Here is a 13,989-nt window from a genome sequence, read left to right on the forward strand (position 1 = left end):
GTTGTGATAAAAGCATTTATTTTCTGTCTGGTTCTAGGTCAAATTGCTCTGTGGAATGCAGGTTCTAAAACCAGTTAGGTCAACATGTTTCGGCTGTCTATCAGGATTTAATGTGCAATGTCAATTAGGACTTGCAGGAGTTTGACAGGTATCTCAGGCTGATAAGACTACTACTTTCAGATACTGTTTGCTTGTGATAGAATTTGTCCAAAGATGCGCTGACTGTCCAAAGATTCCTCTGCCTGAACCTTGAACATTCCTCTACATATTGTCACCTGGAGGATTTTTTCAGCTAGAAGGAGAGAGATATTTATTATATGGAAAGCAGAGAGAAGTTTGATACAGTTCATGTACATACACTCCCCACACGAGAACTTTGGGAAACAAGTCTTCGTGGACTGTGGAAGCACGACACGGACAAACTCGATGCTTGTTTTGTTTTGTTATGTATGTATGTATTTGTATTTTATATCCTATTTTTCATATTCATCCAAATATAACAGACAAAGGAACACTTCTTCTTGCTGATTGTTGGCTAACGTATAGATGTGTCCAGACGTGTATGTACCCACCTCTGTAAAACCTCATCTGTAGTATGAATAAAAGGTCATCTGTGTCTACAGAATATGTCTGCGTTCATCTGAAAGCAAGCAGAACAGGAACATGAACAGGCCTTAAGATTATGTGTTGATCTTTGTAATATTTTAAAACAGAAAAGGAAACAGCCTGTGTACACCTTCTTTCTGTGTAATACCTCTCAGTCTGTCGGCTTCTATCTGTCTGAATGTCCATCAATAAGTCCACATACCGTCTGTGTGTTTGACGCTCTCTCTGCTGATTTATTTATAGAGATTTCCTGAGGCTTTCTTTCTGCATGCTAGATGTTTCCTGATAATGCTGAGTGCTGTCAGGTGCTGCCTAAGTGTAACTGGTTGACATGTGGCTATGCCTAATATTATATCTGACTTATCTGTTGTGACTGTGAACTGTCTGATGACATTTGTCAGTATTTACTGTTGTAGGTGAACAAAGACCCCTCTTCCTGACTGGAACTCAGTGTTGACAAGGTCACATAAAGTTCATGTTCTGTTTGTTGGGAGCATGACTAGTGCCCAGACAGACATGTGCAGACTATGGCAGGTTGCTTTTGTTGATGCTGGGCTGATATAGCCATGTGGCCTGTGACCAGTGGATGTCAAAGGACCGAACGCAATCAGATGAAGTTGCATTTGTATTTTTTCCTGTTCTGTGTTTCCAATTTCCTCCACTTTCATGCCACTGCCTTTTAGCTTTTTTACAGTATTAACCTTCAATAACAACTTAGTGAATTTGACTTGAAGAAGAAGAAACAAACAAAGATAAGGATCAGAACTCTGTCACCAAAACCTAACTCTAAAATACTTTCTTATCTGTTTAGGAAAGGAGAACATTAAAAGTTTCTGTAGTCTCAAGAGCTCCTATGTTAAGTTTATGATATGATGTTACTGTAATGTGCATCACAGGCAATAACATAGTGTTGTGTGAAAACGTAGCACTAGAGAATGAAAAAAAAAAAGATATATTTTCACAAATATTTTTCTGTACAAAATGTTACTGCAACTGAATAAGTTTATTGTTAACAGTTATTACAGATGGCAAATATGTTGATACTGTGCATATCAGTTGAATGTTCCTAATAATATATTCCTTTTCTGGCAAAATATCCAGCACAACATCCTGTTAATAATCCACACACCCAGAAAATTAATAGAGAATTGGTTAACATTCACCTTCAGACACAAACCGAACCACACAGGGGAGCCTGCAGTCAAACCCAGGTTTGTTGTGTAATAGTCATGCCACCTGCATATACCCCAAACAACTCCTTGCAGCTCAATTTCTGTTACTACATGTAGCTCTTTGTTCATACAAGAACTTTTAGAAGGCCCATCATGTGATTATGTTTCATACAGCACATATCTGATTACAGTTTAGTTGTATAGGAACATAATTTTGAGGAGACAGATTGCTGACATGGAGCAACATTTGCATTCATAGGGATGTTGAGTCCTGGGTTCAGTCTCCTTTAGATCTGTTTTTCTCTACACAAACTCCTAAGGAAAACATTTGAATCTTTAGCTGTAAAGTGCTCCACTCTGTTCACCAGCTTGGTGCAAACCTTCTGTTCATTTACATGCATTTAAGTAACCAAGTTAAGCTGATTTCTTAACTGTCACATAAACAAGAAACTAAGTTGTGCAGCCAGTGTGTGCGCAGACAAAAACCCATGTAATGTGTGGTGTTCTTGTCATCATTATGATCATGTTGCAGATTAAAAGATTTCTACATGTGTGATGTAATCCTGTTGTTTGCTGGGCCTGACTAGTTTTATTTCCATAACTTCTCTTCTTTAGGTGGTAAGTGTTGATATGCTTACTGGAAACACAATTTAAGAAGAGATATAAGAGATATAAGATTAATAAACGATTCACAAAAGCATTTTTTAAACATTTATTATGATGCACAGAGGCACATGCCCTCATCTCCCATCTACATGGTCACATTGCCATCATGTCAAACCGCTCGATGCACAGGAAACACCGCACAGAGCAACAAAACCCAAAAAAGGAAAGAGCAGTATCTTCAGTCACTATACAGTTAAAATCTGTGAGCCATGCTTAAAAAAAGACTGAGGTAGAGGAGAAATCTGATTACTCATCTGCTGTATGTGGACTCAGATTTACATAAACTGGTCACTGAAGTCGATGAAACTTGTTCCCTTATTCCTTATATTAAGAAGAAAATTTGTCTGTATTTGGTTTTGTACTGGGTGGTTTCTTTACACACAGTAATATACATCAAGTGGCATTTTAGTGGTATTTTTTAGAATTAGTTGTAATAACACAAAATCTATCAGCTTTATATTCTTTCATCACATGAAATAAATAAATAAATATGGGCTGGCAGTAATTGGTGGCTAAATCCAATCAAATTTCTATGGTTGTGCAGCTCATGCAACTACTGTATCTGACAATAAAAGCTAAAAGATCTGACACTGCCAACAATTCTATAATGCTATAAGTCAATATTGATTATAAAAACTTCGATGTGCTGAAAAGTGGGTTTATTAGCAATGGCAGTAATGTAAAAAAAATTGTACCCTCGGCTTCCTCACTGGAAATCTACCAAGTTTCTGAGTGTCACTTGCCAACCCTCCCTGACTGCACCAGGTTCCCTGCAAAGTCTCATTATCCTTTTTATCTCGACATTTATCTGACAAGAGAGCAGGATGGGAGCATCCAGGCCGTCTTGAAAGATTAATAAAAGGCAGTAAAAAAGAGAAAAGAAAGCCCTAAAAAAGAAAGGGGCCTTAAACTAGCAATTCTGTTTAATGTCTGCATGTGATAGGGTTGACAGAATTATTAATCAGGAACTAAAGAAAATTCAGACCTTTGCTCTCAGCTGCCTCACTTAGAGTCTTTAGTTACCACCATTACATAGCAACTGAAGGTCGGGAGGTCTGCCACTAATTGGTTCTACAGGGTTTTGAATAACAATGAGCGGAGCCCAATTATAAAATCACTGAGATACCACAGAGGAGTAAGTGAGAGAGAGAGTGAGAAACAGAGGGAGGGAGCATGAAAGACTGGGTGACGAGGGACCTGCTGGACCAGTAAAGGGAAATGGGGACTGTGGAGAAGAAAGACAGAAGTGAAGCGGTTTCATCACTTTTGCTTCCCATTCCTCAGCAGCAAGCTATTAATAAAATTTATAAATCAGCGGTGGCATAAATTTTAATAGAGGGCTGTGGAAAAACAGTCAAGGTCTCTGAAGATAGCTCCACCTCATTTTAAATTCCATTTGCATAAAAGATTCACGTAACACAGGCAGATTTGAAGGCAATCTTTTCTTTTTTATCGTATGTTCATTTATTAGTAATAGAACCCTTTTTACATGGCAGGATCTGACACGAGCACTTCGGAATATAAATCAGTGCCTTTTTAGAACAAGTGTCTCCTCCTCTTTGCCTTTTTCACTTCATGTGTGGCGTGTATGTTTTTGCCCATGCATGCATAAATAGCAACTTATCTGTGCGGAAGCATCAAGAACCTTGATAGTTAGGTAGGGGTATGTGTTTGCGTGTGTGTGCGTGCGTTTGTACAGATGTTCTAATGCATCCTTTCTGTGTTGTGGTTTTTTGGTTGACAAGACATCAGCAGACAGGTTCAGCAGCCACCTGGTGGCTCTCTTCCTCTGAGAAACAAAGGAACAGCCGCTCCCCAAATTAGCACTTTGTCTGGTGGGTGGAGAAGCTGTGTCAAGTGGAACAACATCCCCTCCCTTCAACTGGCTTTCAGACACACCACTGGGTATGAACTGACATGCTACCACTTTATCAGACAGGAAGCTCTTACTCAGCTGCTTTGGTTTATGCTGTAAGAGATTTAAGTTTATGTGTTGTCATGTCAGTGGCTGCTTTGAAAAGGAAGGAGACGTTGACAGGGATCAAACCTTAAACATTTTTATGCATTGATAATTGATCAACAATCAGCGATAGATTAATTAGTAACAGTTGCTGAAATACAGTGTTCTTCTTCGACAGTAAACAAGTTTTAACCACTGATGTGATCTGTTTGAAATCAGAGTAAATTAGCCGCATAGAGAGAAGCCCAAAGTTGGTGTAATTGATAATTTATAAATAAATTGTGGTGCTTCGATTGTCGCTATTAAACACTTGACCACATAAAAAAAAGTATTAAACAGAATATTAAAACATCCTATTCATGTTTACTTTATTTAAAAGATTTTGGAGTTGCCTTTTGCAGCTATCCTGCCATTGGCTTAAGAAACATGTAAACTCAAATGAGTTTGGCACCTCTAGATGTACATGTGGATGAAAGCATACACCAATCAACCATAACATTATGACCACTGACGGTGAAGTGAATAACACTGATTATATCTTCATCATGGCACCTGTTAGTAGGTGGATACATTAGGCACCAAATGAGCAGTTTTGTCCTCAATGTTGATCTGTTAGGAGGAAAAATGAAAAAGCAGAAGAGTAAGTTTGGCAAATTGTATTGATGAGATGACTGGGTCAGAGTATCTCCAAAACCACAGCTATTGTGGGATGTTCCCGGTCTGCAGTGGTCGTTAAACTGTGTAGCACAACAAGGCATCTAGTGCTTCATGTTGCATGCTACATTGCCGGACAGGACACAAGTAAAAGAGCTAAAAAAGCAGGGGAGAAGTTTCTATACAGTTACAGTTTACTTTTGCATTGATCTTGTGGGAACCCTAATTAGTTAAAGTACCTTGTGCCAAACGTTAGCACTCACCTACAGCGTTGGTTGGGCTGTTTGCCACTCACAGCCTGTGTTAACCAACCTTCAGGTAGCTATAGCTAGCTAAACCACACAATAGGTCTGTGGCATTTTCACAACTCCATGCTGCAGTGTTCATTGACATAACTGAAAGCTGCACTTTGTATTATTTTTTTTTGGCAAAGATGTGTGTTTGTGTATATAAGTTGTATAACTTGTCCTTATGGGCAGCCAGCTGATGCTTATAACAGCATGTGGAGTAACCAGATACTGCAGTATGTTTTTTTGATAGGTACACCCCACAATGTTATCTTCTGCATATTCAGTTAATACATTGAGTCAAATAAATTATTAACAGCACTTAATTGATAATTACACTATTTGTAAAAAAGTAATATCACATCTCTGCCAAAGCAAAAGAGAACCGTAAACTCTCTGGCTTAGGCTGTAGCCCAAAAATACTTTTTAATTTAATTAATGTTTCAGCTTGTTCAGTCCTCTTTTATTAATTATTCTAAAAAATACTTGACTTGAAATGGTGAAATATTATAGATTATGTAGACCTTGAACTGGTATTTTAAACAGTGACATCATATGTTCTCTGTTATACCCCAGTTTTACAAAGAATATAGACCTGTAAGCCTTTTTAAGAATATGTCACTATGAATTGATTTATTCTTAAGATTTTGTCTTGTAGTGGTCTGGAGTAAGAAGACAGATCAAGAAGTGTCTATAGAATAGAAAAAATTTACTTTTTGTTTAAATTGATGAAAAATTGTCTCGTAATAGTCTGGATTTCGACTGGGAAGAACTTGATGTCCTTGAATTTTTGCTGAGGACCCCTGTTCTATACTGTGACTTTTTAATTGAAGGAAAATATAATAAACCTTGAGGTATAACGGCTATCCCGTTTACGGATAGCGAAATTGTATCTCTTACCTGTACTGTTCTTCTTGTTTTTTGATCACTGTTGAAGATTTTGGTAGCACTGTGCTTAACCAGTTAATTGTCTCATTAAGTATCACAAAGAACAGTCTAAATATTATCTGGATTCATATTTCAAATATAATGATTTGCTGCTTTTGTGTTTCTTTTCATTGGAAATTAAATATATTTAAGCTGTGTAATGTTTGGGCCATAAAGCAACTAAATTAGGCTCTGCGTCTCAGATGATTTTGCTTTTCTGGATTTTTGAAAGACTTTAACCTTTTATGCTGACATGCACCTGTTGCAAACACTTTCAAACTATCCACAGCTGGCAGTAATTTCTCCCTTATTGTCAACTTCCATTTGTTTTGTCTCCTAATTAAGCAATTTATGTCTGCCATTTTGATTGTTTGCTGTTTGCTTTAGTTCCGCCATAATAGTGCTCTGTCTGTTTGTGTGAGGAAAGCGTTGAATAATTCATGGCACATCATGACGACAGACAGCATTGCCATTTAAATTATGAACACATCGGGGTGAGATGCTAACTTGTTCTGACTAGCTTGAGGTGAAAAGAGAGAAAATGGCAGAAAAAAAGGTCTCATCCGGAGAGTCTGCTGATTCGCTGTTATTGGATGTGATGGGGGAGTGGAAGAGTGGACATCTTGGATACTTTCATGTGTCTTGTTAAAGGCCTTTGAAACTTGAAGGGTGGTAACGTTGCCTGTGGAGCGTGCTGCTGTCAGCACACATCATTTACCACATAAATGTTTCTGATTTGCAGTTGAATTGGACTTTTTCTGTTCTGATGTTCTGCTGGAAGGGTGAACAGTACATGTACGTGCATGCAAGTGGAATGATGGACACCATTAACCCTGTTTGCCATTGCTATTTTTCTACCATGATTTATTTATTATGGTCTCTGTTGTCAAACATCATGTTCTGTTTTGTCATTGTTAATCATAAAACCCTGCACTAGCTACATTCAGTGTTAAGGACTCAGACCATGACATGTTTGGCTATCTTGCCTGAGGTGTATTCAGTTTTCTTTCATACGTCCACTAACCAGACATGCAACCTATGAATCACTATGACTGCTAAATATAGAACCTTCATATTTTAAAATAGATTTGATTGAATATATTTACTCCTAATTCCGGAGTCCCGAAAAGTATCTGAACTATAATTCTTTTGTTGTGTAGACTGTGCACTTAAGACGTTAGGGTTTGATTTCAGATGATGAATAAGAGGCAACGTTTCTGATTTAATTTGATGGTGCTTACCTCTAGGTACATTGAAAAACATAGATAATAGCACCATTTGTATCGAGTGACCAAAGGTTTAAGTCTTTTCAGATAGTTTAAAAGTGAAATATAATTATAATAAAATTCTTTGTTTGCAATAACTGTATTGAGCCTGTGTCACCGACACCACCAAAAAGTTAGTTTCTTCTTTTGATATTCTTTTTTAGCTTCCTGTAGTTGTTTGTTTTGGGAGGCTAAGTCTTTATATTGAGTTTGCTGTATGTTTTGGTTTTACAGGCCTCATTCACCAGTATCTTAAATTTGTTCTTTAAAAAAGTCCTAACAAAACTCAAAACAAAAAAAATATTCTTGAAGTGCTGATTTTGCTCGTACCTTCATTCTTCGATTGGTGAATCCCACAAGTGCATTCTGAGCGTGTCTGCTTTTTTCTTTTTTTTTTTTTGAAGAAAGTTCTTCTTAAGAAATTCTTTGTGAATAAGGCCCATTGTTGTAATGCATTTTTAATACTTACAGCAAACACAAATTAATTGGCTCTGCCATTAAAAAACTTTTGGAGGAGACTATAAAAAGATCAAAAAGTAATTTTAAAAATGAAGATACAAAATGGGAAATTACTTTTATGATGGATTGTTTGACTTTTTGGAGTTTTCCTCTGTAGGGCCTTCTAGGGATTCCCATTTTTGGTTGTGAGTGAAATATCACTTCAAGTATTGCATGGATTATTTCTCACAGTCATGTTCCTTTTTAGAAACTTTGTATGAACTTTGATTATTTGTTTTTGTCCAGCAACATGATCAGATTTTGGTTTATGGTAGCCAGTTTCCTTTCTGTGTGGAGTTTGAATGTTCTCTGCGGGTCTACATGGGTTCCCTCTGGGTACTCCAGCTCCCTCCCACCATCCAAGTTGTGCATACATGTTTGGTTAATTGGTAACTCTAAATTGCCCATAGATGAAAATTTGAGTGGAATGCTTATCTGTCACTGTATGTCATCCCTGTGATAGACTGGTGACATGTCCAAGGTGTACCCTGCTTCTTGTCTAATGACAACTGGGATAGGCTCCAGCACTCCTGCAACCCTTAGTAGGACAAGCGGTTAGGGAAATGGATAGATGGATTATGTGGCTGTAGAGACTTGAATCAGTGATTAATCAAAGTATGTGCTATCTCTGAACTTATTTTCAAGTGACTCAAAAGTTAAACATAATATTGCTCAATTTGAGTAGCTTTCCAATTTTTATAAATAAAATAACTTAATTTCTGACAAACAGGTACATCTTCATATTTACATGAGAAGTTATGTAGTTCCCTGTGGCAGCTTGTCATGAGGTTTTCCTCGTACTTGTACGCTTTGATAAAGTCTAGGGTTATAAGGTGTTGTTTCATCTGTGGAAAATGTGTGTGCTCTGTGCTAAACTTAGTTTAAATAAGACATTAGGGCATGCTCTAGGGGTGAATTGAGGCAAAGTGGAGCATACAACAGTCTGTCACCTTGAAGAGAGGCAAGATGTGTGGTGCAAATCTGTAGGGAACAAATCAGTCATGAGAGAAGTCTGGGCATCTCTCCCCTGGGAGCTGAGGGGGAGAGCAGGGCTGTGGGGTGAGAGACAGGTGAGAATGACACTGAGGAAGAGGAGTAGTGAAAGGCAGTGTAGATAAAGGATTAATGAGAAAGTGTGTGCATGTGCCTGTACCAAAATTCAAAGAGCTGCCTCTGACAACTTATTAGCACATTAAAGTGAAAAAAGGGAAAAACAAAAACACACCAAATCTGCTGCAGCTTTTAAGGTTCCTCTTTGGCCCTTTTTCTCTAGAAATGCACCTCAGCTACAATATGTAAATCAGGCCTAAGCCTGCTATTTGCCTAGCTTGAAAAAGTAACTCTATTATTATTAACAGCAAAAGAAAAAAGTCTGACTGGGGGCTATTTTACCTCTCCCACTGGGAAATCTGCAAATTAACAAAAAGAAAATTGAATGCAGCATCCGCTACGTCTATTATTTTTGCATTTTCCATCTCTTTCCCCACATGAGTATGCCACATCCTGTAAATTAATTAGCTCTGAATATGTCTTAATGATATTTATACTTTTGAGTGTAATTGTCTAATTGTGCTCTTCTGAAGAAACATATACAGTGTGCTTTAGAAGACAGGCTGTTTACCAGGGAAAATATGGAAGGAATTTTTCAGCTTATTTAGGTTTTTTTTTTTTATGTTCAGCACATCATTTAGCTCACTCCCTTTGTGATTGTGCCTAACCAGCCTCCTCTCTCCATCTTGCTGCTGCCTCTCTGGGGAAAGCTTCTGCACCACTCTGTTGGTCAATTAGTCAGTGTGTAATGTAACTCAAAGACTGAGAAACAACTACAGGGAAATGTTTTCGGCTCTGTGTGGTGAAAGGGCAGCAAATAAAAAACAAATGAGCTTAATGGATGCTTGACTTTGAGGTCATAAATCTGGCACCTTAAAATATATGATATCTCAGAGTATCATCATATTTGACTTTAAAGTAAGATGACGTTTTTATGGACCAATGAAACAAAGCATTTGAACATATCTTCTCTGACTATTGTTTTATTTACTGTCTCTCTGCTCCATTGAACAGCTACATTTAGTGTGTTATTATTTACTTACTTACTTACTTTTAGACTGATTTTAAATTATTATTTAAAATCAGTCTAAAAGTGTAGTGGCAATATTCCCTTTGTGTGGTTATAATGGAAGTGTTAGCCTGCATGTACACAGTGAATTACTTCAAATGATATGGGGACCGTTTGATGTTCCATCTCTCCACCATGTGGCTTCAGTGAACAACTAAAGACTCTTGTGTGATCTGATTGTGGGTGTTATGAGCTCTGCCTCTGGCCTGCACTTCAGGGGATTTGTTGAAGCAGGCACGTGCAAGTCAAGAAAAGTTTGGTCTTGGTTCACAGATGGCAGCTCTTTCAAAAGCATGCCCTGCATTCACTCTCAGCTAAAGGAAATCCTGCCTTCACTTGCAGTGCTCACCTGTCCTTTTTATCTCTGCACCATAGATTAATATTGCAAAGCCTATATCTGCTACCCTCATCCTCTCTCCTCTTTCTCTTGTTATCTCTGCATCCCATCACTCCCCAGACACATTCACTTCTGCACCCCCCTGTGCTGCCACCCCCCTCTGGTTGTGGATATTGCTTTTCTTCTCACCATCACTCTTGTTTTCTCCACTGCTCCATCTCAATCAAGAATGCAGCAAGTTTTATGAATTCATCAAAATGATCATGGACAGTCCAGGGAGGCATGCAGGGAGGCAACAAGGCGAGACGATGGCTGTTGGAACAGACGGAGGGAAGGGGAAAGAAGAGAAAAGCGAGGGGGGTGTTGTTGCACTGCTGAATTTTAATGAGTACCAGGGGGAATTTCTTCTGCACATTTTTTTCTTGCTCCTGTTCCATGTTTTTTTCTTGGGAAGCACACATCAACTACATGGATCTAAATCACTATCACACAAATGAGCTTTAACACAATCTGGCTTTGGCTTGGAAAGCAGTAGCATGTCACTGAATGGAGCACTGAATCAGCTACGCACCTAGTAAACAGCCACCAAAAGACCTAATTGAACTGCCAATTTGTCATGTTTATCTTTACTGTCTTCTACCAGCCACCAAACCACACATGCGGCACCCACCACATCCCCTTCCCGGAAACCAGTGCAGATGTAAGCAGTGTTTCTTTCCAATGTCAGATCTGCTGCTCATTAGTGAATTATTCATTCGTTTCATTAGAGACATCCAGATAGCATCACAAGCGTCCACACTTACGTTTCTTTCCCTCATGTTATTCTTTTGCTGTATTTCTTTCTCATCTACTCTCTCCCCTACCCTCCACTGAGCTTGTATGGCCTTTGGCTTTTCTACACTATCTGAGACTTGTCTTTTCCTCCTGCTTTCTGTCTCTCTCGCTGTCTCTTTCTCTCTTAGAAAGTCTTTATAATACTTTGCTCCAACAGCAAAGTACACAGATAAAAGATAATTGCCTGGCTTGACTCCCCCATTGATATGAAAATAGGATTTAAATTATTCACAGTGGTTTAAAGGTTAGTTGAAGGTTATTACTGGCAGATAGAAGGAGGAAAGACACAGAGTAAGACAAAAAAAAAACCAAAAACATTTTGTGTTGCAAGCTGTGGCCGGAAGGTGAGGTGCCTTTTCTGAAAGGCAAATTTGCAGTGCAGGCAGCAGAGACATCTTGCGAACAAACCACAAAAGCCTCTCAGGGGAATTTTGAACATGGTGGTGGAAGTCAGTTATTAAGCAGCAAATTAAGGGTGGCTTCTCCACAGAAAAACATTGTCAGTTGTAAATAAGGCTGTATCTGATCCCTGCCTACGCTCTAATCCTTTTCCTTTGTCTCCTGTCTAGCATTTCCTCCTTCATGCAGAGCCGTCAGTGCATGTTGGGTAATAAACAGTGGCTTTCTTCAGAGCATAGAAAAGGTTGAAGTGTTGGGTTTAAATTAGGGTCAATTCTGTTGAGACACTGGCTTGTTTTGTATTGTGGACATGATGGACTCAGGAGGGGGTGAGGAAGAATTACCTGCTCTGTTGTTGCCGCCGTCCCCGAGGATACGTTCACTGATCACAGCAAGGGTTTGTTGGAATAAATAGGAGAGAGGTGAGGTTATGAGAAGTCCTTTTTCTGTTCCTGTCGTATTACCTTAGTACCAGCTTGTGTGTCTACAGGGCTTTGTTATGCCTGCAGACAGGATTCAGACATTTCTTACGCACGAAGGTTGCAGTAGGTGGTCTGTAAACAAAACAATCCTGCCATCATCCACAGCTTTGGCTGTTATCTATTTCCATTGAGCATTAGCTTGTCTGTATATAGATTTTAGATGGCTGAGGAATAGTAGTGGGAAATAATCTGAATAAAAGTAATGGTGCAATAGTGTTTCGAGCTTCCTAAAAGCACAACTGCAATTAATTCAAATCAGCTCCATTCAGTTTTTGTAGCATCAAATCATCATCAATCATCTCAAGACACATAGTAAAATTAAAACCTTGTAGAATTAAATGGAAACTATAAAGTACATAACTATAAAGAATTATGTAGAATTTAATTAATTTGATATCTTATGTAGGGGGAATTTACCAAGCAATATAATTTTTTGAATTTGCAAACACTATTGAGAAACACACAGTGTATTTTGTTTACAGGATATTTTGTTTAAAGGGTAAAGCTATGCATCCCTAAAGGTAGAGTTTCACATTTTTAAACAAAGAAATCCTTGCTCATCCATGACATACAAGGATCCTTTTATAAAGTAGAAATACCAACATTGTCTTTGTAAACTCGGGGCTCAATCCCTTTTCCATTTCACAAAAAAACTCAGATCAGTATTTCAGCTCTTTCACTGAGCAGAGCATATCTATTTTTCCTTCAGAATTCAAACTGAGGGCCGCTCCCACCCAGGGAGACTATTGATTACCTGAAGCCAATCACTTGACAACTGAATATCCATAGAGAGCAGCCAAGCACCATTTTCCCTCTTATTCTTTAATTAGCGCTACAACCCGTGGGCACTAATCTATGCGTCCCCTCTCTGATATTCCTTAGATGTGCACTGCTTTGATTTCTCTGACTCCCAAAGAGTATTGGGATTGGTGTGTGCTGCAGGAATGCTAATATGTTCCTGGAAAGGGAGATGCTGTCAGCCTGTTGGCAGACAAGAGGAGATCAAGCAAGACTTTCTTCTGTCCATATTCACACCTGTACACATCATCCCTTTCAAATAAATTCAGATGTATTGCTATTGTCCCTAAAAAATTCTGAATGTAATACCCAAGTTTAGCAGGTGAAGTGGCTGCAGACAGGCAGTCATACAGAAGCAGGTCCAAATTTGTGACCTTGAAAGTCCTCCCACAATATCTTAAAATGATGAGTGGAGAAAAGTGAGGAAGTCTCCACAGGCGACCTGAATTTCAACCATGTGGTGCATTTATTTCATGCTGCATTACATCTTGTGGTTTGCTGGAATGTATGCAAACAAATAAATTACTGACAGCTGATAATTTCAGCTTTATATAGCTGCAATGCACACCTCGATAGAACATGTTTTCTGTCAGTGCTCAGTGTTGTTAGCTCTGTCGGAGTGATCAGACGCTTTGTGGCTTGTGTAATGATACTCAGGCAGTTGTTGTTCAGTCAGGGAAGGGTCTTTCTCATTTACTTCTGTCACGCAGATTTCTTCAGCTGTGATTTTGGAGCAGCAGTCCCCTGCCACAATCTTTCCGCCTCATTGAGAAACCTCTGTAATCAACTGTCGTGGAGCTCCTGAATGAATCAATCAGTGATGTACGACTAAAGCCAGGGTTAGGCTGCCTGGGCATCCCTTTGATGAGGCCAGATTTGTGTATCAGTCATAAGCCTGTGCCACTACCTAGCACACTTCAAACAAGCTTAGTGCTAAGCCAATTAGCATGACTTTGCATGGTGTTGATCAGCCTGTGATATGGAG

This window comes from Anabas testudineus, chromosome 3 (assembly GCF_900324465.2).
Source record: "Anabas testudineus chromosome 3, fAnaTes1.2, whole genome shotgun sequence".
NCBI classification, from domain to species: Eukaryota; Metazoa; Chordata; class Actinopteri; order Anabantiformes; family Anabantidae; genus Anabas; species Anabas testudineus.